Raw genomic sequence first — 24834 nt, 5'->3', positions numbered from 1 at the left:
AACTCCTCTATTTATAGAAGAAAGGAAGAAGTTGTGAGGCTTTTCAGGAAGCAACTGCGAGGCTTTTCTTGAGCTGCTTGTAAGCTGTCTGCATGAACTGCTTGCAACCTGCATGTTTAATAAGAAGTTGCTGCAAATTATTTCATTGAGTTGGCTTTTCAGGAAGCAACTGCGAGGCTTTTCTTGAGTTGCTTGTAAGCTGTCTGCATGAGCTGCTTGCAACATGCCTGCTTAATAAGAAGCTGCTGCAAATCATTTCATTGAGTTGCGTGCAACCTGCCTGCATCAGCTGCTTGTAGATAAACTTCAATAGAGTAACAAACGGATAATCTTCTTCAGAAAGATTATCTATAGCGGAGTAATAAATGGACATCTATAATATAATTATTTTCATAACATTATGTTTATTTATGGAACCTTATCATGTTTCCCGAATCTTTGATATGGTAAAATGTTATAATGAGTTTTCCTAACGTTGCAATGAAATAACATACTTTTTGTGAAATAAAAATTATTTTAATTAGACAACTACGCCTCAATCTTAAGTTGTTTGATTCGGTTATTTGAATAATCACAATTAATGTTACTTTCTTTTATGTCCATCTCAATAAAATATTCAAACATTTAAGTTCTCTAATATCAGAACTTTCTACATTTTTCTATGGCTTTCCTATATCTTATTTTAGTTAAATTAACTTAGATTTCAAGGGATTGCTTAATGTCCATGAATTCTTTATAGGGGTATCAAATGGGTGGGTTGGACTAATTTTGAGCAGGTTAAAATGGACTAAATCAATAAATGAGCGGGTTAATGACCTCGCCCAAAAGTAACTTAGACTGAGATGGGCTGGGTCATATTGGGCTAAAATTTGGGTCATAGTCCAAGCCGCCCAACTCTTACCAAGTGTAACTACCCGACCGATTGTTTTGTGTATTTGAGCTCCATTTTACCTTTTGAAGCTTCCCATATGTGTATTTGTGGTTATGTGACTTGCAGGGATGATTGATTTGGTTTCAGGAAGGTTTTGGGTTGAATTGGAACACTTGGTTCCTAGTTTTGAAGCTTAAGTTGGAAGAGTTTATCAAGGTTTGACTTTTGTGAAAACGACTCTGAAATGGTATTTTGATGGTTCCAATAGGTTTGTATGGTGATTTTGGACTTAGGCGTATGCACTGAATTGAATTAAGAGGTTCCTGGGATGAATTGGCTCTTTTGCTGAAGTTGGCAATTTAAAGGTTTAGAAATTTTTTAAGTTTAACTATGGGTTGACTTTGTGGCTATCGGGTTCAGATTTTGGTTTGATGACTTGGAATAAGTCCGTTTTGTTATTTGGAACTTGTGTGCAAAGTTTGGTGTCATTCCGAGTTGGTTTGATAGGAATTAGAGGCTCGATTGTAATTTTAGATGTTCTTGAGTTTCACTATGATTTTAATGCATTTTGGTGTTCGATTCGTGGTTCCGATTTTTTGGTGTTTTGAGCTCGCGAGCGAGTTTGTATGATTTTTATAGACTTGTGTGGATGTTTGGTGTGGAGCCTCGAGAGCTCAGGTGAGTTTTAGACGTGTTTCAGAGTATTTTGGATTGAGGTTCAGTGTTTCCGATGTTGTTGGTGCTGCAGGTCCCGCAAATGCGAGCACTAGTTCGCATTTGCGATCCTCGCATTTGCGGAGGACTTGGTCGCAATTTCGGAAGTTGGCAGGGGGTGACAGGCTTCACATTTGCGAAACTTGGCTCGCAATTGCGAATGGGGGACATGGGCAGAGGTTGGTCGCATTTGTAATCTCTTTGTCGCTTTTGCGACGCATGCTGGATTCGCATTTGTGAAGTTTATGTCACATTTGCGACATTCTATGGGATGGGCAGACTTTGTATTTGCGATCCTTTGGTCGTATTTTCGGAGGTCGTATTTGCGAACCATGCAACATCTGCAGCTGAACATATAGCTGAGATTTCGGGACTTAGTCTCATTTTATCACATTTTGAGCCCTAGACTTGGTAGGAGGCGATTTTTGGAGGGGAGTTTTACACACAACTATTGGGTAAGTGATTTTCACTCAATTTTGATATTATAACTTAATTTCTTATTGATTTTAACATCAAAATCTTGAAAATTGAAGGAAAGTTTTGGGGATTTTGACTATGTTTTGAAAAATAAAAATTTGAGATTTGAATTTGGGCTCAATTTTGAAAACTAATCATTATTTAGACTCGTGAGGTTATGGGTAGTCGAGATCTACCCATCTACTCGGATTTTGATCTGGTGGGTTCAGGTTGACTTTTGTTGACTTTTTAGGAATTTGGTAAAGATTGCAACGTTATTAATTAAAATTTATTTCTTTTGCATTGTTTGATATTATTGAATCATTTTTGGCTAGATTTGAGCCGGACATAGGTGAATTATAAAGGAAAAGCATTTTTAGAGTATTGATTTGACTTAATTAAGTTAAATATTTTGCCTAACCTTGTGTCGGAGTAATTACCCTTTAGGATTTGGTCTATTTTGCATATTTGTGTTATGTGGAATGACGTGTATACGAGGTGGCGAGTGTCTACACGGGCGTGTTTGTGGCTTATGACCGAATTAGACCTTAGGCTATTAACATGCCTTTAACCTTGAATTTTTTTTAAAAATAAAAATATCGGTTTATTTTAAAAATGAGTTGGCTTGCCTAGTTCCACGATAGGCGCCATCACGAGAGGGGTTAGTTTTGGGTCATGACAAGAACGCAATAGAGTTTCATGCTCGGATGGATCAAATCTCAGGGGTTAGTTTTCGAGGAAGTATATGCAGTTGCCGTTTAAACCAAGTGCGGCACCCAAATTGATCCCGAAGAGGTTCAAAATACCAGACATACCAAAGTATGATGGGACATCGGATCCACAGGAGCACATCACGACCTACACCATGGCAGTGAAAGGAAACGACTTGACTCAACACGAGATCGAGTCGGTTTTGTTGAAGAAGTTTGGCGAAACCATCACAAAGGGGGCCCTGACATAGTATTCCCTCTTACCTGAGCATTTAATTAGTTCTTTTGAAATGCTTGCAGATTCATTCATCAAAGCCCATGCTAGAGCAAGAAAGGTCTAGGACAGAAAGGCAGATATAATCAGAATTTTGCAAGGAGAATCCGAGCTATTGTGGGAATTTGTAAGTTGGTTATAGAAGGAAAAGATACTGCTACCAACAGTTCTGGATGAGTGGACAGTGGAGGCATTCACGAAGGGTCTAAATCCACTGAGTTACGATGCCTCCAGAAAACTGAAGCAGAGCTTGCTCGAGTTTCACGCAACCACATGGACAGATGTCCATAATCGCTACGAGTCGAAGATACGGATAAAAGATGACCAACTTCGTTCTTCGGTGTCGTCCAAGAGACGGGGTCGTGATAAAAATTAGGATAAGTTTAAAAATGACTTTGATGTAGATCGAAGGTCCTTTAGGGGTCATTTTATACCATATGAGAGGATCGATGGGCATAACAATAAAGGGCTCCAATCATCAGATAAGTTTACTTCCAAAAAAAGGACAGATCTCGGCCGGAATAAAAGATCTTTGCAGGAGAGAGAGGTGCAAGGGCACTGAGATCCTACACTTCCCAGGTTGTCATTTTACAACTTTAACATCAGTCTGGTAAAATTGGTGTCAGCAATGAGAAACATAAAAGAGGCACGGTTTCCAAAACCAATTCGATCATATCCTAGCCATAGGGGTCCTAATCTGTAGTGTGAATTCCATGGGACTCACGACCATAAGACTGAGGTCTGCCAACACCTTCGAGAAGAGGTGGAAACATTGCTGAATAACGGTCACCTCAGAGAGTTCTTAAGCACCCACGCTACGAACAACTATGGAAGAAACCAAGATAATGCAGATCCATCGAAACCAACAACTGGGTCACCCCGGATGACAATCAACATGATCTTTGGAGGGAATGAAGTCAATGGGGTTGATATTTTTGGCTGTAAAGAAGACGAAGATATTGGTAACTCATGGCAAGAGGATCCGAGAAGTCTCAGAAGATGAAATCGCCTTCACGGAGGAAGATGCTGACGGACTCCTTCAATCGCACAATGATGCCTTGGTAATCTCTCTTAATGTTTTAGAATTCAAAATTAAACGTGTTTTGGTTGATACAGGAAGTTCAGCCAACATCAAATAATGGAGAGTCCCGAAGCAAGCGAAGTTAACCGAAAATATAATTTCGGCCACAAAGCTCCTAGTTGGCTTCAATCTAACAAGTGTGACGACCCGAAGAGAAATTTTACTACCCACTCACGCTGAAGGAATAACAAAGACCACCTTGTTTGAAGTGGTAGATGGCGACATGGGTTATAATGTAATCCTCATAAGGCCATGGATACATGAGATGAAGGTTGTGCCCTCGACCTATAATCAATTATTGACGTTTCTAACACTAGAGAGGATTAAATAGATAAGAGGAAACCACCGGAAGCAAGGGAGATGAACGAAGTAACCATTTCCAGTAGCAAGGGCAAAGAAACCAACAAATAGCAATTACATGAACCGATGCTTTCTCTCTTTCGAATTAAAAATGATGAATTTGAGGAGTCATCTTAATTATATCAGGTGCCGAGGTCTTTTCAGGTACCAGAAGAGTCGGGCAACCAAGTCAACCGTAGAAGCGAATGTTTTGAAAGGAAATTCCATTTAGGGATGGGGTTAAATCCCGAACTCATGTTAGAACTTATAAATTTTCTTAAAGCTAACGATGACTGATTTTTGTGGTCGCACTCGAATATGAAAGGTATTCTGTTAGAGGTAGTGGTCCACAAACTAAGCATGGATCAAAACTTCCCATCGGTAAGGCAAAAGAAACGCCAGATAGCAGAGGTCTGGAACAAGTTTGTTAAGGAAGAGGCAACCCGACTACTTAACATCGGTTTGATTCGAGAGGTAAAGTACCCGAAATGGTTAGCTAATGTAGTGGTAGTACCGAAAAAGAATAATAAATTTAGGGTGTGCGTGGATTATAAGGATTTAATTAAGGCGTGCCCAAAGACTCATTCCCGTTGCCGAACATTGATCAAATAATTGATGCTACGACATGGCACGAGTTAATGAGTTTTACTGATGCTTATTCTAGGTATAATCAAATCAGGATAAACCCGGAAGATCAAGAAAAAGCTTCTTTCATCACAAACTTCGGCATATATTGCTATAATGTGATGCCTTTTGGGCTTGAAAACGCCGGTTCCACTTATTAGAGGCTCATAAATAAGATGTTTGAAAAGCAAATAGGTAGAATGATGGAAGTATATATTGATGACATGTTAGTTAAGTCTTTAAATGCGGGAGAACATTTGAAACATCTTTAAGAGACACTCAACATTATGAGGAAATACAACATGAAACCCAATTTGGAGAAGTGTGCCTTCGGGGTTAGCTCCGGTAAATTCTTGGGGTTTTTGGCTTCGCAAAGAGGGATCGAGGTAAACCCTGACTAAATCAAAGCCACCGAGGACATCCCGGACCAGGTGAGATCATGCTTCGCATTCGCGAAGAAGGGGCTACGTTCGCAAAGGTCAAGCTCAGTGTGCATCGCGTTCGTGTGGGCTGTCTCGCAAACGAGAAGAGGAATTTGATGGCAGCACATTTTTGTGCTTCGCGAATGCGAGGGAAGGGCCGTGTTCGCGAAGAAGAAAAGCCTAGACAGAAACTTTAAGTTATGAAAATGGGAATTCGTCCCATTTTTCATTTTTGACGATTTGGAGCTCGGGAAGAGGCACTTTTCGGGAAAGTTTCAAGAAAAATAACGGGGTAAGTGTTCTTAACTTAATATTGGTCAAATTACCTGAATCCATGGTTGTCTTTAACATTTAATTAGTGAATTAAGTTAGAAAAGTTAGAAAACCCTCTTGGTTTAATTAGAAGATTTGAGGGTCGAGTTGATGTTGGAATTTGGTAAAGTTTGTATGGTTGGACTCGTGGTTGAATGAGCGTTCATATTTTGTAACTTTTGTTGGGTTCCGAGACGTGGGCCCCACGGGTAATTTTTGAGGGTAATTTCGGATTTTGTGGAAAAATTAGTATTTTGATATGGAATTAATTCCTATAATTTGTGTTGACTGATTCGAATTAATTGTGACTAGATTTGAGCCGTTTGGAAGTTGATACACGTAGAATGAAATTTCTGGAGCATTATTTAGCTTGCTCGACATTGGATTTGTCTTATTCAAGGTAAGTAATATCTCTAATCTTGGAGCTGAGGGTATGAACCCTAATTATACATGTTATGTAAATTGTTTGGAGGTGACGCACATGCTAGGTGACGGGCGTGTGGACGTGCACCGTAGAAATTGAGACTCGGTTGATTCCGTAGAGCTGTATAGTCAATTAACTTGTATTTTTCCATGTATTTTTATGTGTTAGAGAAACTGAGCTGTGACTCATATTAGAAAACATGCTTAGGGAAATGTTGGTATTATTGGGACCCACTGAGGTCATTTCTGCTATCGAATTATTTGTTTAAATTGTAACTTCATACTCAGTCGTGTTCATTCATTTCATATCATCTCTCAGTCTCTATTGCTATTTATTGATTCATCATATCATCATTTTTTGGCCGATTTGCATGACATTGTGAGCCCGAGAGGCTGGAGAGATTGATGACTGAGTGAGGCCGAGGGCCTGATGGTGAGGATATTTATGGGATCGGGATGCGCATCGTAGCATGTTTTATTAATTTATGCCATGATTGGCTTGTTATAGCGCTTGGGCTGAAGGAGCCCCTCCGCAGTCTGTACACACCCCTAGTGAGTGCAAGTACCTACTGGGTGTGAGTGCCGAACGATTGGGAGGATTGAGTGACTGTGAGGACTGAGTGACTGGTAGGACTGAGTGAAATGATGCTCTAAGAGTATGCATATGGTTTTATTACTGAGTTGCATCGCATTGACATGCACACTTGACATACAGGCATAGAGATACATTTTTCCTCATGCTGTACGATATTGCGTCATTCATGACTTCTCCTACATATTTACATGTAGGTATACAGATGTATTTTCCTCATGTTATTTAAAAATGAAACAATTACCTGTTGAAAGTTTTGGAAGGAAAATCATGATTTTTCAAACTTACTCATAAATTGGTGATTTCGGTAAAGGATTTGGGTTTTCATTGATATATTTGAAAGGCAAGACTATTTTCTAGAACTACACTCTCCCTTACCATGTAGTGATGAATATAAAAGAAATTTGGGGGATAGAATAGGCAAGAATAAACCTTACGTCATTAATGATTCCAAAATACCAAACCTCAACTTCCAGAAATACTCAACCATCACAATTAGTCCATAAATACGGAAAGAACGATCAAGTAAGTAATCAACTAGGTTAAGCATGGATATCATAAATAAAGAAGGTTATAAATTACAAGGAAACAAGTCCCACCCGTATGCTTTAATCCAACAACAACGCATAAGTACTCGTCACCTCACATATACGTTGTACCCACACATTTAAACACATAGTAAATAGGCAAACAAGTCCTAATCCCTCAAGTCAAGGTTAACCATGACACTTACCTCACTCTGCAATTAACTCAGAGCTCTACCGGGGCCTTTCCTCTAGAATCCACCTCCAAACCAATCGTATCTAACCAAAATCGACTCGATTTTGTCAAAAAATGCTAAGGGAATGTATTTCAATACATAAATTCAGGATTTTTACACTTTTCCCAAAGAGTCAAAAACAAAAAGTCAACCCCGACTTGCATGGTCAAAACCCGAGATTCGAATTAAACCCCATTTATCCATTCACTCCCGAGCCCGATTATGTAATTAGTGTCGAAATCCAATCCCAAATTGAGGTCTAAATCCCAAATTTGCAACCCCCCCCCCCCAATTCTTCCCAAATCCATAGTTTTCTACCATGGAAGAATAAAGATTAAGGCTAGAAATTAATGAGTGATGTTAGAAATGGATGAAAATAAGCTAAAGTGTACAAACCTATGAAATGTTGATGAGTTTTCTCTTCGAAATTGCGTCTAGACCGAGCTCTAATGGAAAGTTTGTGAAAAATAAGTGAAATCATGCTTTTGAAATGTTTAAATGATTGGGCATCACGTGTTTATCGCGATCGCGAGATACCTGACGCGTTCGCGAAGAGAACTGCTTATTTAGCTTATGTGATCATGAGGTACTCTACGCGTTCGCGTAGGTTTAGCCCTCACACCTTCACGTTCGTGAGCCTGGGCTCACGTTCGCGTAGAGTAAGATACTGGCCACCTCCCCAGGTCCAAAGCCCTACACGTTCGCGTGAAGCTGGTCGCGTTCGCGAAGGGTAAGTCCCACATCGCTCCGCGTTCATGACCCAGCTATCGCGTTCGCGATTAAGGAAGTCCACCCCAACCCAGTTTACTCTTTGCGATCGCGGGAGTATCATCGCGATCACGAAGAAGAAGATACCAGATGACAATAGAAGCTAAAGAAAACCAGAATGTTCTAAGTTCAAACCATCCATAGCCTACCCGAAACTCACTCGAGCCCTCGGGGCTCCAAACCAAACATGCACACAAGTCCAAAAATACTATACGAATTCGCTCGCGTGATCAAAAGACCAAAATAATACCTAGAACTATGAATCAGACACCAAAACGAATGAAATTTTCAATAAAACTTAAGATCTTTAACTTTATCATCCAGACGTCCAAACCACGTCAAATCAGCTCCGTTTTGCACCAAATTTTGCAGACAAGTCATAAATACAGTAATGAACCTATACCAAGTTCTGAAACCAAAATCCGGACTCGGTAGCAATAAAGTCAAACTTCGGTCAAATTTATAAATTCTTCAAACCTTTAAACTTCAAATTTTCAATAAATTGCGATAACCCAAGCTAGGACCTCCAAATTCGATTCCGGGCATACGCCTAAGTCTCAAATCACGATACGGACCCACCGAGATTGTCAAAATACAGATCAGGGTCCATTTACTCAAAACGTTAACTGAAGTCAACTCAAATGAATTTTTAAGGCACAAGTTCACATTTTAATTAATTTTTCATATAAAAGCCTTCTGAAAAAAGACACGGACTGCGCACCAAATTGAGGAAGGCTAAAAGGAGCTATTTGAGGTTTGAAACATAGAATTAAGGGTTAAAACTCTAGATAACCTATCGGGTCATCACATTCTACACCTCTAAAATAAATGTTCATCCTCGAACGGACATAGAAAGTATCTGGACTGGTGAAAAGGTGTGGATATCTACTCTGCATGTCCGACTCGAACTCCCAAATGGCCGCCTCGATCGACTGACCTCTCCACTGCAATCGAACTGAAGGATAACTCTTTGACCTCAACTGTCGGACCTGCCAGGCTAGAATAGCCACCGACTCCTCCTCATAAGTCAAATCCTTGTCCAACTGGACTGAGCTGAAATCCAGCACATAGGGCAGATCACCGTGATACTTCCGGAGCATAAACACATGGAACACCGGATGGACTGCTGATAAACTAGGTGGCAATGCGAGCCTGTAGGCCACCTCACCCACTCTTTCAAGAATCTCAAAAGGCCCGATGTACCTAGGGCTCAACTTGCCCTTCTTTCCGAACCTCATCACACCCTTCATGGGTGAAACTCGGAGCAACACCCTCTCTCCGACCATGAATGCAATATCATGAACCCTGCGGTCGGCATAACTCTTCTTCCTAGACTGAGCTGTGCCAAGTTGATCCTGAATAATCTTGACCTTATCCAAGGAATCCTGTACCAAATCTGTACCCAACAACCGTATATTTGTTTAAATATTCGATCTTTATCATTTGGGTTTGATACTTATGGCAATGCTTGAAGTTATTAAGTTGTTTTGTTTCTAGATTCGAGCCGTCCGGAGGTCGGTGCACACCGAAAGGTGATTTAGAGTATTGATTTGGCTTGTTTGAGGTATGTATCTTGCCTAATCTTGTTGAGGGAATAACCCTTAGTATATAACCTTGTTTGTTTAACTGAAATGTGTGAGAAGTGATATATATATAAGAGGTGACGAGCGTATATACGGGTGCTTTGTATGATTCATGACCGAGGTAGTATTTAGGTGGTACTATGCCTTTAGTTTGACATTGTGCTTCGTGCTATCATGCTTTAAATGTTTGTATGACTACGTGAGCACAACGAATCATGCTAGATATCATGTGTAGTTGTTGAATTCCTATTGAGTATGATATTTGTTGTTGTATGGCGTATTTGCCTAATTTGAGTTGTAGTTGTACACTCACACGTGTATACACCTTAGCATGCTATATTCTTCAGTCCATGAGTATGTGATTCGATATCCGTTATTCATATACATGTATTCTTGTATATTCCTTCTATGTGATGGACTGGATTGGCAGTACGTGAGTGGTCCGTACGGGATGGATTATTTTGGCACGTGAGTGTCCATGCGGTATTACAATTATCGCACGTGAGTTGTCCTACATTTGTTATTTTTGGTATGTGAGTTGTCCATGCAACGTGTGGATAAGGATCTATCCCCCTAGAGTCACCCTCTCATATTTGTCTGTTGATGGTGTACACGCAGGTTGTATGAAACCGACTGGTTTTTGGTTGTTGTGGTTATGGAAAAGTGATCCTTGGTTGGACTTTGCATCTCTTTTCTATTTGCAAACTCCTTGGATGTATACATTATTTTACTGCATATCTTCTCTATAAGATAGATTCGGAATGTTTACATGCCTTTATTCATATCTTTTTTATTGTCACGACCCGAAATTCCTACCTTCGGGACCGTGATGGCGCCTAACATTTCACTCGCTAGGCAACCCAACATTAGAGTAAATTGTATGCCATATTAAGCAATTCAAGTAAATTAAACTCATTTAAGCTGAAATAAACTGGAATTATGTGCGAAAAGGTAAAATAACCAAAAATATCTAAGTACAATCCAGAATCTAGAGTCACAAGTGCACCAGTTACTAGAAGTTCTTCAAACAGAGTCTAAAATAAATACAACTGTTTCGAATGAAATGAACAGTAAATGAGGAAAGATGAAGGGGACTTCAAGGTCTGCGGATGCCAGCAGATCTACCTCGAGTCTCCAAATGTGATAATCCAAGCTGATACGCCTCACGTACAACTGGGACCAGTACCAAAATCTACATAAGAAGTGTAGAGTATAGTATGAGTACAACCGACCCAATGTACTCCGTAAGTGTCGAGCCTAGCCTCGGCGAGGTAGTGACGAGGCTATGATAGGACACTCACATAATTTAACCTGTGCAAACATCAATATATGTAGCAAACAACAATAAATAGAGATTTGGTATGGATAGATGAGAGGGGACATGCAAAAGAGGAACAAGATACGATAATTACAATAGGAATGGCAACATAAGACAGCCAAAAAAATCCTCAGCCAATGAAAACGAATAAACATAATGAGTAAAAAATGGCACGGCATCACCAATCATGCTTTTACTCTCAACCTCACCATGAAAACAATAATAATGGCACGGCATCACAATTCGTGCGTTTACTCTCAACCTCTCCATGAAACGATAAATATGGCACGACATCACCATTTGTGTTTTAACTCTCTTCCTTACTGTGTATTAATCAATATATGAAGCAATAAACGGCACGACATCACCCTTCTTGCTTTAGCACTCTCCCTTACCATGTAGTGATGAATATAAAAATAATTTGGGGGATAGAATAAGCAAGAATAAACCTTACGTCAATAATGCTTCCAAAATACCAAACCTCAACTTCCAAAAGTACTCAACCATCAAAATTAGTCCATATATACGAAAAGAACGATCAAGAAAGTAATCAACTAGGCTAAGCATGGATATCAAAATTAGAGAAGGCAATAAATTCAAAGGAAATAAAGTCCCACCCGCATGCTTTAACCCAACAACAACGCATAAGTACTCGTCACCTCACATATACGTTATTCCCACACATTTAAACACGTAGCAAATAGGAAAACAAGTCCTAATCCCTCAAGTCAAGGTTAGCCACAATACTTACCTCACTCCGCAGTAAACTCAGAGCTCTACCGGGGCCTTTCCTCTAGAATCCGTCTCCAAACCAATCGTATCTAACCAAAATCGACTCGATTACGTCAAATAATGCTAAGGGAATTAATTTAAATACATAAAGTTAGGATTTTTACTCATTTACCCCCGAGCTCGATTATGTAATTAGTGTCAAAATTCGATCCCAAATTAAGGTCTAAATCCTGAATTTGCAAAAACCCCTAATTCTTTCCAAATCCCTAATTTTCTACCATGGAAGAACAAAGATTAAGGCTAGAAATTAATGGGTGATGTAGAAATGGAAGAAAATGAGTTAAAGTGTAAAAACCTATGAATTGGTGTTGAGTTTTCTCTTCAAAATCGCCTCTAGATCGAGCTCTAGTGGAAATTTTATGAAAAATGGGTGAAAATCCGTTTTTAAAATGTTAAAATAACTGGGCGTCAGGTGTTCATCGCGATCACGAGAAACCTGACGCGTTCGCGAAGAGCACAACCTATTTGGCTTACACGATCATGTGGTACTCTACGTGTTCGCGTAGGTTTACTCCCCCACACCTCCACGTTCGCGAGCCTGGGCTCGCGTTCGTGTAGAGTAACACGCTAGCCCCCTCCCCCAGTGCAAAGCCCTACGTGCTCGCGTGAAGCTGGTCGCGTTCGCGAAGGGTAAGTCCCCTGTTGCTCCATGTTCGTGACCCAGCTATCTTTCGCGATTAAAGAAGTACACCCTCAGCCCTGTTTACTTTTCGTGATTGCGGGAGTAACTTCACGATCCCGAAGAAGAAGATACCAGATGGCACCAGAAGCTAAAAAATACCAGAATTTTCTAAGTTCAAACCATCCGTAGCCTACCCGAAACTCACTCGAGCCCTTGGAGCTCCAAACCAAACATGCACACAAGTCCAAAAATATTATATGAACTTGCTCGCACGATCAAAATACCAAAATAACACCTAGAAATACGAATCGTACACGAAAACGAATGAAATTATCAATAAAACTTAAGAACTTTTACTTTAACAATCGGACGTCCGAACCACGTCAAATCAACTCCGTTTTGCACCAAAGTTTGCACACAAGTCATAAATGTAGTAATGAACCTATACCAACCTCCGAAACCAAAATCCGGACCCGGTAGCAATAAATTCAAACTTCGGTCAAATTTATAAATTCTTTAAACTTTTAAACTTCAAATTTTTAACAAATTGCGATAACTCGAGCTAGGGACCTCCGAATTTAATTACGGGCATACGCTTAAGTCCCAAATCACAATACGGACCCACCGGGACCGTCAAAATATGGATCCGAGTCCGTTTACTCAAAATATTGACCGAAGTCAACTCAAATAAATTTTTAAGGCACGAGTTCATATTTTAATAAATTTTTCACATAAAAGCCTTCCGAAAAAGACACGGGCTATGTACGCAAATCGAGGAAGGCTAAAAGGACCAGTTTAAGGTTTTGAAACACATAATTAAGGGTTAATCATGCATATCTTCTATATATGCAATTATTGAAGGATTAATTGAGTAATCATTCATATCATCCCTATATGCACTTGTTGAAGGATTAATTGATATTTCATGCATGTATTCTCTATATGCAACTGCCAAGGGATTATCTGGTACATCATGTATATCCTCTCTCTATGCATCTGTGGAAGGATTATTATAAACTTTACGCATGTATTCTCTATGTGCAACCTTGATGATTTAATGATTTTGGACACATATCTTCTCTATATGCTGATTTATTGAACTGGAATAGTATCTAGGAATATCTTATTTACATGCATATGTTGATGTGTTATTTGATATCAGAAGCATACCTTCTTCACATGTTGAACTGTTAAGATACATGTGCATACCTTCTCTATGTGCATTGTGTGGTACCTATTGTTTTTGTTTAGACTTCGTTATTGCTGCTGGACATACGAATATGTTATTGAGTTGTACCGGTTTATATATATATATATATATATATATATATATATATATATATATATATATATATATATATATATATATATATATATATATATATATATATATAGTATCCTTGACCAGAGACCTGGTCACTACTTCACCGAGGTTAGTCAGGATACTTACTAAGTAGATGAGGTCGGTTATACTGTCACAATCTAAAACCCAACTAGTCGTGATGGAACCTAACCCAACCCGCTAGACAACACAACTCAAATAGGATAACAAGAATCAATAAATAAAATAACTGAGCTTTCTATACAAACTCCAAAGGGTTGGTGGTACAAGTCATGAGCTTCTAAGACTTAGAATTTATAAAGCCGGTATGAAATAATTACATCATCTATTCGAAATATACATAAAGCTACCAAGAACAAGAGGCAGCTATAATCGGAACGCAGGTACATCTTCAATATCAGCTCCCGCCATACATAGCAACATCAGCTCCAATATTTGCACGCAAGGTGCTGAAGTGTAGTATTAGTACAACCGACTCCATGTACTCAATACGTAACAAAAAAAATCTTAGGTTGAAAGAAGTGATGAGATCGGACCCAATGACTTATAAAAAGACTTCCAAAACTCAATAGTAAATTGTGCACCCCGATCTAATATCATAGAAGTAGGCACACAATGAAGTCGAACTAACTCACAAAGGTAAATATCTCCCAACTGTTCTGCAGTATGAGTAACTTGAACTGGTATGAAATGGACAGACTTCGTGAGTCTGTCTACGATTACCTATACTGAATCATGTTTCTTAAAGCTTTGTGGCAACCCAACTACAAAATCCATAGTAATCCTTTTTCACTTCCACTTAGGGATAGTCAAATTTTGCATCACACCGCCTAGTTTTTGATGCTCATATTTCACATACTGACAATTTAAGCAACTAGTCACATGTTTCAAAATATCATTCTTCATACCATTCCACCAGTACAATTCAAGCAAGTCTAGATACATTTTTGTAGCACCTGAATGGATAGAGAACCGGGAGCTAGGAGCCTTTTCAAGAATTAACTTCTTCACATCACCCACCATGGGGATACACAATCTACCATGTCGACGTATCACACCATCATATCAATAGAAAATGACTTAACACCACCATTTTTCAATCAATCTCGGAGCCTATCAAGACAGAAATCTTCAAATTGACGAGCCTTGACCTGTCCAACCAAGGATAATTGTGCTACTAAACCTGCAAGTAACCTGCCCGACAATGTATGATCAATACGCACTCCCCGATTGGCCAATGCCTGAATATCCATAACCATAGGTCGTTCTTCAGTAGTAAATCATTCCAAGCTACCCATAGACTTTCTACTAAAGGCGTCTGCCACCACATTTGCCTTTCCGGGATGATACAAAATAGTAAGATCATAATCCTTAAGTAACTCTAGCCACTGTCGATGCCTCAGATTCATATCTCTTTGCTTGAAAATATATTGCACACTCTTGTGGTCTGTATATATTTCACACGGCTCACCATAAAGATAATGATGCCAAATCTTAAGCACAAATACTATCGCAGCCAATTCTAAGTCATGAGTTAGGTAATTCTTTGCATGGTTCTTTAGCTGTTGAGAAGCATAAGCTACCACTTTTCCATTCTTCATCAGCACACAACCCAAACCAACCCAAGACGCATCACAATAAATAGTAAAACCGCCTGCACTCATAGGTAGTGTCAAAATTAGAGTTGTTGTCAATGCAGTCTTCAATTTCTAAAAACTTGCTTTACACTTATTTGACCACTGAAATGCAACACCTTTCTGATTCAATCATTTCAATGGAGTGCCTATCTTTGAGAATCCATCGACAAACTTCTATAATATCCGGCTAGTCCCAAGAAGCTACGTATCTCTGTTGGAGTATTGGGTCGAGGCCGATCTCGAACTGCCTCTATCTTCTTTGGATGTACTTGAATCCCATCCCGTGACACCACATGTCCCAAAAAGGAAACTATATCCAACCAAAATTCACACTGTGAGAACTTAGTATAAAGTTTTCGCTCTCTAAGTGTCTGTAGCTCAACTCTCAGGTGTTGTTCATGTACCGCCTTACTTCGAGAGTATACCAAAATGTCATCAATAAATACAATCACAAAATGATCTACGAATGGCTTGAATACCCTATTCATGAGGTCCATAAATGCTGCGGCGACATTAGTAAGCCCGAAGGACATCACCAAAAATTCAAAATGGTCGTACCTAGCCCGAAATGCTATCTTGGTTATATCCTCGATCTTAATTCTCAACTGATGGTAACTCGATCTCAGGTCAATTTTTGAAACGTGGGTTTCACCCTATAGTTGGTCGAATAAATCATCAATACGTGGCAATGGATATTTATTTTTGATCGTCACCTTATTCACCTACCTGTAATCTATACATATTCTCATTGTGCCATATTTCTTTTTAATAAATAACACAGGTGAACCCCAAGGTGATACACTAGGCTGGATGAATCCCTTATCAAGTAGCTCTTGAAGTTTAACCTTTAATTCTCTCAACTCAGTTGGAGCCATACGGTATGCACGAATATAGATAGGTTGAGTTCCTGGCACCAAATCAATATTGAACTCAATTTCTCTCGTCGGAGGCAGCACGACTAAATCTTCTAGAATCACAACAACAAATTATCAAACAACTGGAACACTGTCAATAGTAACATCCTCCGAGCGGGTATCATGAACGGTTGCAATAAAACCCAAACACACATTATTAATCATTCGACGTGCTTTTACATAATATATTATCTTTCCCTAAGTTAGAGGAGTTATGCCTTTCCACACTAAACATGGTTCACCAGGAAAATCAAAATGTATAAGCTTGGCATGAAAATCAACTGAAGTATAACATGACGCTAACCAATCCATACCCATAATCACATCAAAGTCGGACATCAGCAACACTAGTAGATCAACTACGGTGTCCCTGCCCTGAATAAATATCACACAATCTCTATAGACTCTATTCATAGATATAGTCTCCCCCACTGGGGTCACCATGATATATGGCACATTAAGAGACTCAACTCCTTGTTCTACGTATATGGAAAAAGATGGAGATACATACAAATACGTACAACCAGGATCAATAAGAGCGTAAGCCCCATAAGAACCGATAGTAATAATACATATGACTACAACATTATATGGCTCGACATCTTGTCTGGCCATAGCAAAGAATCCCAGCTTTCCACCTGCTCCCTGAGCAACCTGTGCACCTTATTGAACCTGCCCATAAGCAACCTATAGAGCGGCTCTAGCTGGCTGAGTCTGAGTCTATATACCTGTAGTAGTTCTCTGTGGATGTGTAGTAGCATGAGTAGTAGAAAAATTTCCCTTAGGTCAATACTTAGAAATATGCCCTTTTTGCCCATAAGTAAAACAAGCCCCAAATGATCCAAAACTACGACCCCCTATGATTTCTACCACTATTCGAACACCTCAGATGTTGACCTGACTGATATGAGCTATTACCCTTCCTCTGCATCTGTTATTGTCCATGTCTAGTTGGATAAGCACTCCTAGAAGACTGCACCACTGAATCTGACTGAGTAGGCCTGGACTGCCCATGATTAAAACCACTCTTGCCCCTAGATGAAGCTCCACTAAACCCGCCGGTGCTACAAGCCCTTTTTCTTTCTCGCTTGGTCCTATCCCTCTCCTGACAGGAATCATAATAGAGAGCAGTGTCAACTACCTCTTCGTAGGAACCACCTCAAACATCCCTAACCACCGGACCACGATAATGATGCTCAAGCCCATCCACGAACCTTCTCACCTTCTCATGCTCATCTGCAACCAGAAAAGGTGCATAACTAGATAAGTCAGTGAACTTAGCCTCATACTGTGTAAATGTCATAGTGCGCTGCTGCAGTTGCTCAAACTAATATCTCATGTAGTCTCGCTTGCTCAGTGGAATGAACTTATCCATAAACATAGCTGAAAACTCTAACCAAGTAATAGGTGATAACTCTGCTCGTTTACCTCTCTGAATTGAATTCCACCATTACTCTGCAGATCCTGGGAATAGAAAAGTAGCAAACTCCACCCGTCGAGTCTCCTTCAGCCCCAATGTAGTTAGTATCTTTTCACAACGCTGAATGAACTTCTAGGGCTCAATAGAAGATTGTATAGCATCGAACTCTGGTTGCTTAAGATCCTTGAAATTCTTAAGATCCTTAGAATGTCTTGTATTTGCAACAAGATGAATGACCTACTAAGGGGATATCTGGGGAGCTGCAACATTCAGCTGAACTTGTGCTTGTTCCTACGAAGTAGCCTGGGAAACCGGAAGTCCACCCTGAGTAGGAACTAACACATTCAACAACCTCACCACTGCGTCTGCGGGTAGGGTGGGTAACATTAGGCACAACATCTGGCACTAGTGGTGGAGCATCATGAACCACATGTTCTTGTACTTGATCTGGCATAGCAGCTTGGGGTTGACCCATGATCCCAACTTCAGGCTGATGAGTGTCCTGTCTTCTAGTCTAAGATATAGCCTGATGAGCCCCAATTTGACCACCACCTCGGGTAGTACCATGTCCAACAGATGAGGGTGTGCATGTCCTAGCCATCTGTGAAAGAAACACTACAAAGTCAAACTCAAGTTGTTACACCCCATATTTTCGTACGTGAGAGTACGTCGTAAGTTAATTGATGTAAGCTAAAAAATGAGATAATATTTGAAATTACATATAGTAAGTTAATCATATTAACTTGGAGGTTGAAAATATTTAAGATCAGGAACTGCAAGTACCAAGAGGGTTGAAAGGCTTAGAAGCTAAACGAATTGAAGAAAATAAGTTTTGTCAAAAGTCGACAAGTTGGGAATATTATAACATATATGTTTGGGGTGAGACTAGGGTGGTCAAAATTATAAGGATGTTATGTTATGAGTTATTTTAGTCTTATGATAGTCGTGTATTATATTTTGAAGTCAAGTGAGTTGTGAAACAAAAGTTGGCAAAGGTCATCACAAATTACATTCATAAATATGCTGAACATTAGGTCAAATGTAGCTGAGTATTTCTCCCAATGTACTTCGAATTATGGGATAATCTACCTCCCAAGATATACGAGTCTAGTTGCCAACGTATTAAACGGTTCATTCACACAACATTGAAATAGAGAGATATTCGTATTTTTGCGAGATTGCGCAGACTCGTAGGTGACAAGTAGGTGCATCACCTACTTGCCAAAAGGAGAGGCCTCAATTAAAAGCTAAAGTGACTAGAGAGGGACGGCCAAGAGGGGATTTTTAAGGACTTATTAACGCAACTCATTTCTCAGACCAACAAAATCAGATTGGACCCCTACAACTCCTCCCCAAAAACCCCACACAAACCCTAGGTAATTTCGGGTGATACAATGTGATTCTAGTGGCAAAAACCCCAGACAGCTTGCTAGTTTTTCTTTCTCCTTCTTGTAGATGCGCTAGGGGGCTCACTTTGGATGAATAAGAACTAGGTTTCGTGGGTTGTACTTAGTCCAAGGTAAATTTATGCTTCTCATTCCATTATCTATGCTTCTATGAGTTGTAACTCGATTGTGAAGATTAGACCTAGCGAGTTTCGAAAGAGTGGTATGATGTTTGTTGTTGCGTCACTGTTGACTGGTTGTGAACTTATTTTTAAGTTGAATTCATGGATGGTTTATAGGATATGAGGCTTAATTATGTATTGTTGGTTGTATTTCTCAATTTGAAAGAAAAGACAAATCGAATCGTGTTTTAGTAAACTGAAAAATCAGTTTTGAGTTGCTGAACTTATGGGACTATTTTGTGTGCTATTTCGTGTTACTGTTGGGTTGTCTCTTTTGCTACTATTTTTATGGAGTTTGGGAGGAGAAAGTGGAAAAATACCACATAATGGTAGGGTGGTTGGCTGGTCGTTACATTTTTGGGTTGTTTGACACTACTAGGGTTGTCGTTTTGTGTATGAACTGATTGGGGTGTGTGGGTTGTTTTGTGGTATTTTATTATGGATATAAGGTTGAAAATGATGTATAAATGTTGTTATTGTTGTGTTCTTATTGTTGTTGGTGTTATGTCAAATTGGGATGAAGTAAAGATTATAGGGGAGATGCTACCCGTTTTATTATAAAATAAGCTTGTCGTTCGTAGTGCGATAGTTATACCTTCCGTAACTTGATGATAGTATTGTTATCGTTGTTGCAGATTAAGGTGAAACGAGACGAGTTCAACGTGTCTATTGGACATATTATGATAAGGTATGTTAAGGCTAAACCTTTCCTTCATTTTGGCATGATCTCGTAACTACATGTATTTGATAACGAGACATAAAGAGGAGTTCATATTCCTTAATTTATTCACATTATCCTAGTCTCATAAATTACAGTATTCTCCCTGATTAGGATTTTCTATTCAGTTAAGTATTGTCTTCTTTCAGTCAAGAGAGTAGAGGGTCTATATATATATATATATATATATATATATATATATATATATATATATATATATATATATATATATATATATATATATATATATATACAGTATTACAGTATTTTTACCACCACCGAGCTATAATCGGTGGACAGACCCTATTGGGCAACCTCTGATCAGATGGTAAGTTATATACCAAGCCTACTGTGGCTGAGCACCTATGAGCGAGCCTAGAATGTGTGAGATACAGAGCCTAGTATGGACGAGCACCTATGAGCGAGTCTACTACGGCAGAGCAGTTACACGTACCGAGCCTTATAGGGCCGGACAACTATTTTACTTACTATATGGAGAGAGTTGAGTTAGTATCAGCAGGTAAGCATATCTTAAGATTATCTTTGACTCCCAGTTACTTTCAGTGATTATATTATCAGTTCAGTTTCAGCTTTCAGTTATTTTGTTGGCTTACATACTCGGTATATTATTTCATACTGATGTCCCTTTTGCCGGGGATGCTGCATTTCATGTCTGCATGTCCTGATAGACGATTGGATAAACCTTCCCAATAGACAGAGTCAAACAGCAACTTGGTTGGTAAGTTCCACTTCCTTAGAGTTACCAGGTCTAGACCTTGGAGTCCATTTTATATATACAGGTTTGATAGGTAGGTCGAGGCCCTGTCCCGACCATGATATAGTTCAGTTTTCTCTAGAGGCTTGTAGACGAGTCCTGTGTATTTTGTATATCAGTATTGTTGCCTTTCTAGTCCTTTGTATATGTTAAGTTTGGTATTACTAGTTGGAGACATTCATGGCGGGCACGTCGGCCTGCACAATTATGTATATGAGCTTTTGGGTATGTTTACCTCTCAAATGAGAGAGACGTTATTTTTAGATGATTCAAAATATGGCCCAATCGGCCTCGATTGGTATTGTCAGCTTGCAGGTAGGCCTCATCAGCCGAAGTTGAGGGATACTCCTCTAGAGTTCACAGTTACAGAATGGTACGCTCGGGTCGAGTATGGCACCAGGTGCCGGTCATGCCTCCCCAAGTTTGGGGCGTGACATAAGTTATCTCAACGCACGATCAAGGAATGAAAGAAGGAAAACATCCAAAATGCCTAGTAGCCTCAAGATCATAAGTATGGGCGCCTACATACCCATGAACAAGACTCTATTAAATACTTCTCCATGACCTGAGACATAAAGCGTAAGCTCTTATACCTGTTTTGTCACGTCCCAAACTACCCCTAGAAGTGATTGGCACCCAGCTAACACCACCTGCCAGACGAACCCCTTTTTCAAATGCTTAACCATTTATACAAACACAGGAAGAAAATAAGTACAGGCCTAAAAGTATTATTAATAATTAAAGAAAAAATAGTTATCACTCAATACCTTAGTCAATTGATAGAAAAACCAACAATCACTCAAATAATAAAACTCTAGCCTAAATTCCACACTATGACCATGGAGAATCTAATAGAGTAATAGGAATTTAACTGACGGGTATGCAAACCCCAAAGAAAAAGGAAATAACTAGCACGAACTAGATAAATCTTGAAATGAATGCCCCCATGAAGAATGTGGTGGCTCACCTCAGCAATAGGATCCACTCGAACGAGCTCGTCACTCACTAGCTCTATCTCCCGCAATGGTATCTGCATAGAGATGCATGTAACGAGTGAGTTATACGTAATATAACCCAGTAAAATTCTCAACCCGTCACTTTAAATACCTCTGGAACAAGTGTTAGAAAATACAACCACACCACAACAAGAAAAAAATACTAAACACAATAATTATACAATAACACAATATATAGGTATCAACAGAGTTAATAATAATTAACTAACAAAAACACACATATCTCATCCACTACGCACTATGGACTTGTCATAACTAAAGTGAAATAAATTAAACAACACCCTTATAAGTCTACAACAGTACCACAATACCTCAAATATGTAACAGAGCACACACAATACTCACTGAACCATACACAATGCCCCAAATATATCAAGAAGCATGCACAATGTCCAAGTGATGTACAAAAGCATACATAATGCCCCAATATCATGGCACACAGCCGTATCAAACCATAAAATCCAACATCATGGCTAACAGTCGTATGACACCATCAAACAACTTATAAAATAATTTTAGTATTTGTTTCATAAAATAATATATTCGCGGCTAGTCAAAGACCACCGATTCTGTCAAGCGCACGCTTGTTCCAACACATGGACCAGGCAGACAAAACACATTTTCAAAATGAGTTTTGGAAAAACAAACATCAAAACTTAAAGTCTCACTTACCTCACTAATGGGAAGTTCCCCAACCTTGCAACATTTAGAACACCAATCAAACGGTCTCCAATGGCCTCAATCTATCTAAAATATTGAATAACACATCCTAATTAGTGTAGGTGAATAATTTTCATAATCTCAAGATGAGTCAAAATAAAAGTCTAACCCCAGTCCAATTAATAGAAATCTATACACGATAAATATCAAATGCGACAGTTTCAACAGTGGAAAAACGATTGCCGAACAGTAGCCTCACATACCAGCAGCTCCAAAATAATGATTTCTCATGCTATTTCACATTCAATCATAATTATCCAATCATTATGCCATGATTGATTCTATATTTCATATACTTAATATTAGAAAGTTGCAATTGTAGCAGTGCAACATAACTGATACCTAATTTTTAAATTCCTAACCTTATATCAAATCTTTACAAACTTTCAACTATTACCTCATCATTAGGAACCCAATTATTATCTAGTCATTGAGAAGGTATAAATTTCAATTTATTTAATTGAATAGTCGTCGCCTCCGTCACAGTGCCAACACCTCTATGTTACTCTAGGTTTTTGTTTCTATCTTAGAAGTTAGAAGTAAGTAATTAATTCCACTTATTTACTCCCTACACGTGACTTGCAACCTAGCAGCAAAGGAGAATAGGCCCGGCCCATTTCTTTTCATTAAACACCCCAACCAAGTTAATAATTTACCAACAATCACATATAATATAAAATGTGGCCCGCTAGAAATTAACTAGTACACTATCTTATACATTCTAATAAATTTCATGTTCCAATATGTTCACATGGTGATTTTGGACTTAGGCGTGTATCCGAATTTAGATGTCTATATATTGATTTGGTGTTTTTTGGCGAAAGTTTGAAAGTTGAAAGTTTGCAAGGCTTAAGGGTTTGACCGGGAGTTGAGTTTGATGATATCGGGTTTGGATTGTAGTTCTGGGAGTCAGAATAGATTTGCTGTGTCATTTGGGACTTGTATACAAAATTTGAGGTCATTCCGAGTTGATTTGATATGATTCGGCATGAGTTTTGGAAGTTGAAAGTTCATTAGTTCCTTAGGCTTGAATCGAGATGTGATTCGTGGTTTTGATATTTTTTAATGTGATTTGAGGCCTCGAGCAGGTCCAGATTATGTTTTGGGATTGGTTAGTGTGATTGTATAAGGTCCCGGGGACTCGGGTGTGTTTCAGGGTAGTTCCTGGCCATTTGTTTTGCATCAGCTGTCTTCTAGTGTTCTATTATTATTCATCGCGATCACGGAAGAAGGGTCGCGATCACAAAAAGAGGTTCGCGACCGCGGGGGTTATTTGGCTGCAGGTGAGTTTTTTCTACGCATTTGCGGTGGGGAGGCAGCATTCGCGGAGCTTGAGCAGCAGTGGCCTTCGGGTTCATGTACAGGGAATTGCGTTCACGTAGAAGGGAATGATGGTCGAGCGCATTAGGTTCCAGCCTTTGCAACCGCGTGGGATGGTCCGCGTTCACGTTGGCTTGGCATCTAGTATGTCGTTATCTCGAGACTGTGGTTGGGTTCATGTAAGGTCTTTTGATGAGTTGGAAATTTATTTCTTCGCAATTGCGATTGTTGTCCCGCGATAGCGAATCAAATGACTGGGCAGACCTTTACAATATCATTTTCGAGACTCATGGGTTTTGAGGTACGTAAAATATCTAAACGTTTTTTAGGGTAATTATCCATGTAGGCTATGATACTTGAGATGTTATGGGGGTGACGCAGGTGCTAGGTGATATATATATATATATATACCTTGGAAATTTAATTTCAAATCTTTTATTCGAATTTGAAGAAATCGTTTGAAGATCTCTTAATTGCAGTTGTGTTTGTTTGATTCGAGAAATAGCCAGCTTTTTGGGAAATCATTTTCTGGTTTGTTTCGGTTTTCTTCTTGTTTTAAAAAAAGAGAAGGTTTTTGACCCTTTTGCAAATCTGTCTTAATTTCAAAAACTTTATGAAAAGATTGTTAGTAAGAGTTGAGAACTGAATAAATAGAAATGATTAACAAATTAGAATTAATTACTACTAAGTTGCAGCACTACTCTTCTTTTTTACCTACATTCTTTGAAGCTTGCCTAGGTAGTT

Source organism: Nicotiana tomentosiformis, chromosome 12 (genome assembly GCF_000390325.3).
Source record: "Nicotiana tomentosiformis chromosome 12, ASM39032v3, whole genome shotgun sequence".
NCBI lineage: Eukaryota > Viridiplantae > Streptophyta > Magnoliopsida > Solanales > Solanaceae > Nicotiana > Nicotiana tomentosiformis.
Note: the sequence above shows the minus strand (reverse complement) of the source record.